The following is a 5,000-nucleotide window of genomic DNA, read 5'->3' on the forward strand; positions in this document are numbered from 1 at the left end:
AGCGCTTATTTTGCACCTGGCAGAAAAGGCCGCGGAGTGTACAATCTGGAAACGGGTTTGTAGGGAGATTTAGCTCTTAAACAGCACGGCAGTGACCAAAAAACCCCTCAACTAGCTTCAAAACGTGTTTTTCGGCCAAATCTCTAGTAGCCAAAGGGTTAAGGCTATAATTTACATTGTCTGGTGTTTCGTATTATATATGTGCATTATTTCGGTCTTAAAAGATTGATTGTTGTACAAAACTTGGGAAGTTAAAGCTCGTATATTAGTTGAAAAGGCGGCTATTGCACCGTATATTAGTTGAAAAGGCGGCTATTATTTTAAACTATGACTGAGACCCTTGTGAGGGGGGCTAATTCATCTTGGTCAGGTGAAGCATCTCGGCATTTTGTTTGATCGTTTCTAAAAATAACGCTAGTAGCAACTTGACCCAACTTACTTGGCGGCAAAATAACTGTAGGTTTTCCACACGGAAATGTCAGCTAAACTTAATCACCTAACGTTTGCGGATTGAGGGGAAGTGTTACGACATTCGCAAGACCTTTCCCGACAAATGGATCATTGGTGCCGTAATGCGGCAACTCTGACTTATCCGTTTTCATTTCTGTCCGTTTGGTTGCTAATCTCGTTATAAAACATACACTGTTTTGCGTTTGTGAGCATTACTCTTAAAGTAAAAAGTCTGTTAGCGTAAATAATTATTGAGTCTAGCCTAGCATTATTACGGACAAATTTTAGTGTTAAAGGTAGACTGCTCTGACGAGATGAAAGCCGTATCACAATAGGGCTCGAGTGCTTACAGAGGGATTAAGTTTCCGGTGATAAAAATGAAGTGTGTAATGGGATCAATGAACAAATATTTTCACAGAATATTGAAGTTGTAGAGTATTGTTTTGGCTCTCGTATTTAAAGCGAAATAACAGGGTGACACGGAGGAGGCTATTTGAGTGATCAGTCAACATGCTTTGATTCTTTTATGTAGTATTTGCTATTCATGATTTTACTGACCCAGATCCGGCGATGTAATAGTGCAAAATCTTCCCAACAAAAAAATGTTCATCATGACTAATTTGTATAATACACTGTGAGAAGGAGGGATAAGTTCATTGAAAAGAATACATTCCAATAGACTTAACTGTCAGAGTGCAAGTTGAAGTACTGCATATTTCTATGTAAACCATCTAACAAAGAGTTTCCACTTTTAAGGCTCAGGCTAATTGAATGCTCAGGTGGATTGCATGGGAATACATAGCACTTGCAAATTCCTGTCAGTTAATTTCTATGATGCGCGATGGTTATACAATGCTTTTAAGTAGAATGCTAAAAGCACGGGGGCGTTCTTTCACTGTTTGAGATACTATAAATATAATACTTGTTTTTTACTTTCGTCATCTCAGCTTTTGAGGGAACAACACACAAGCAGCGGTGACAAACATGAGATACACCGAACTCTTGCAGCCTTGCTAGATATCAGATTTGGTACTGTCATTTGTTGTTTTTGTCAGCTTTAACTGAAAAAATAAATCTCCTCGATTAAACAAAGGTAAAATAACTGTAGAGAATAGAGAATGTAAACAGGTAATATCGTTGAAGGAATGATAACTTTATTTAACCGGCTCCTTACGCCAAATTAGCATCATTGACAAAGATCCTTGCATGCCAACCAACGTGGACGCAAAAATCGACATGAATATGTTTTCTTCTTTAAAAGAACGCTCGTGTATTATATATACCACTGATATAGATGCATATGCTATGTACAGTTTAACTCACTTATCAGGTTGTTAAAATTAAAGAAGTTGGTCCGAAATATAAATAAAAGTACAAATTTGTTGGATCACGTCTACCAAGTACTTGATGTTAATTGGAAAAATAGGAACGAGCGCACGGATTGATTTAGGTAATGCTGCACAAAAATGTCGGACAAATGTATCAGACAAATGTATCAGACCACTAAGAGTGTTTCTAGAAATTGCAAACGCTACACGGGTTCTCTACATTAATGGGTGTATTTTTTTGATATGCGAAGATCGGTGATCTGAACGACTAAAAGATCTTCCACAAAGAGGACATAGGTACGGCTTTTCTCCAGTATGTCTTCGATAGTGGCGCTTGAGTTCATCTGAACGTCGGAAACACCACCCACAGTTTTCCCAAGGACACAGGAAAGGTTTTTTACCCGTATAAATCCGCCTGTCAGTTCCGAGATGAGAGCTTTTGGTGTAACAACGCTTTTTACAGCCAGGGAAATCACAGAGAAAGGCATGATGTAGTTCCAGTTCTTTGTTATCGGAAACAGGTTGGACTGTTTGTGCATGTGTACTGAAATTACATCCGTATGCTGCATCATCGTTCGATGTTGTGTGGACAGAAGACGGCGTTGTTGCAAGCATAGTTACCTGTGGCCCCTGGTGTCTTAGATTTAGAGCTGGAATAGACGCCGACTGTGCAACAGTACCCGTTCCCATCGTTATTCCTGTCTCTGGAAAGCGGCAGTTTTTCTTTCCTATAGTCGTGTCTAGAAGTTTGTTTTGGGGAAGATGCGACGAGGTTTCCACCGGTGACGTTGCAGGAAAAGATGAACTCAGACAGCTATCCATCTCACGAAGGATCTGTTAGAGAAATAAGAGTTACCTTGACGGTTTTTCTGGTTTTAATCCCATACCTTCGCCAAGTAAAATGCCACAACTGAGTAACCGGCTGATTGATATCGAGGAGCAATGGCTTTTGTCGGAAATGTATGTAGTTGTTAAAACTGAAGAACTTTAAAGGATTCCTGTCGTCCTTTGCAGTTAAACTGCTAATCGTCGTACATCTCCTTCAGGGATCACAACCTCGTTAGAGCAATAGTTCTCGGCATTATATCGCGAAAAGGTTAATTCACTGAGATACTGATGAAATGAGAGAACAACTTTTTACAGGGAGTTTGAAGAACAAACCATCATTTTGATCTTCTGAGGAAAATAAGCCATTCGTACAATGTCTCTCGAACTAATGATCCTCAATTGTATTTCTTGCTCAAAGTAAGTTAACAAATTTCCGAGCAGTTGTCAATGTTTTCCTCCACTTGCTATTTATCAGCGGTAACATAACGCTACAAAAGTAAAAGGTTGTCTGATTGTTTTATGTACTATCCGAGGGTATCAAAAAGCTCGAACTCGTCATTAGTGTTTACCCAAAAGCTCACATCAAAAATGCACGCTATTATACTATCACTTAGAAAATGTGTAGGTTGACTAAATCATTCATGCACAGTGCAACTGACCTTGTGGGTATTAGCAGCGAATAGATGCCGGCCGTTATCAGATTTCCTTTGCCCTGATACGAGTTTTGGTACATGACACCGTCTTGTCCTCTAAACAAGTTATCGAAACTTGTACAAGCCATAAGAATTTGGCTGTCTTCTTTAAGAGACGGTCCCAATGAACGAGTTGCCCGGTAGTCGGATCCACGCTTTATACGCAAAGGGTTCTGGGGGTCGCCAGAGGGCAAACATTGCAAGTCGCTGTCAGAAAATATATGGCGGAAACGTATTCGACGTCCAAAAAAAAAAAAACCCAAAGACTTTGGAGAGAGATCAGCGTTTTTTTCAACCCACTTTTATCAGAAATCGATCTGGGCAATGTTGATAAGTGACAACTGAAAGTTTTTGCTTGAATAACCGTGAAATATAATAAAATTTGCTGATTAACTTGAGCGGGAAATTAGGATGTCCCATATGCGCCACAAAAGGTCACCCATACAGGCCATGGTCTGATCGATTTTTTGCAGCGAGCTTTTCAGTTGTTGCCCTGTAGGCACTGGTTAAAATAAATAAATAATAATCTTTATTATCTCGTGATAAAAGAACATATCTCGAGTTACAAATATATCAAATTGAAGAAATTACAGGTATAGCTATATTAATAAAAATGACATCAATAATCTAGCAACCTAAATACTTTATTTAAAAATTAGTCTATTTACATAGGAGTTTTTCAACCTTTCAGTATTAACTGCTGGGCGCTTTACAGATGTTTTCCTTAAGTTATAATTTGTTTCCTTTTCTTTTGGTAATATGCAGAAAATAGGACAAGGACTAATATAGCGTGACTTATATATTAAATTCAAGTCCGATTCTTCTAAAATACTACGAATGTCTATTTTAACCGATATATGTTTTCTTTTAAAACTTCTGTCTAAAAATGATTGTATATCAGTGAGATCAGAGTCAGACGCCCCATATACAGACAGGCCATACGTGAAAATCGGTAAACCGTACTGTGTTAAAAAAACCGGTCCACTTCTTCCTGGCACATCCCTTCTTTTCTTAGCGATCTTAAAATAAAAAGGCACTCATTGGACTTCAATAGTGTCGATTTAACGTGAAGGTTGTATTTACAATTACTTTGAAAAGTAACGCCCAAGAGTAGTAATTCATTACATTGTTGAATGTTGTGAATTTGGGCGATATTGTCATTGCAATTACTCTTGCGAAAGACCAGCTCCTTACACTTTACGGGATTACATACCATTTTGTTATTATTTGTCCATGTTAAAAACTCGTCCACTAGATCTGTGTGGTATAAGCCGTTACTCCAGATAGGAACAATAATGCTGGAATCATCGGCATATTTGAAAAGAGCAGGTTGGTTACCTAATACAAGCTCTAAATCGTTTATAAAGATGTTAAATAAATATGGGCCACTAACACTTCCTTGTGTTGTCCCTCTATTAATCTTTTTCCACTGACCCTCAAAGCTATTGTAAACAACTCGTTGTTGACGATTATCAAAAAAGCTAAGGTACCAATTAATAATGTGGGGATCTAATGGTAATCGCTTAAGCTTATTGGATAGCATTTCATGGTTAACACAATCGAACGCTTTACTGAAAGTTAACCCGGTTGGTCTGTATTTTTGTCCACTTGGCCACCTTCAGGCTCGGTATTCATAGCGGAGGTGGAAGCCATTACGAATTGTTCTAAGACTGGAAATGCGCGTTCGCAATATCATCTGACT

The sequence above is a fragment of the Montipora capricornis genome, chromosome 8 (genome assembly GCF_036669925.1).
Source record: "Montipora capricornis isolate CH-2021 chromosome 8, ASM3666992v2, whole genome shotgun sequence".
NCBI classification, from domain to species: Eukaryota; Metazoa; Cnidaria; class Anthozoa; order Scleractinia; family Acroporidae; genus Montipora; species Montipora capricornis.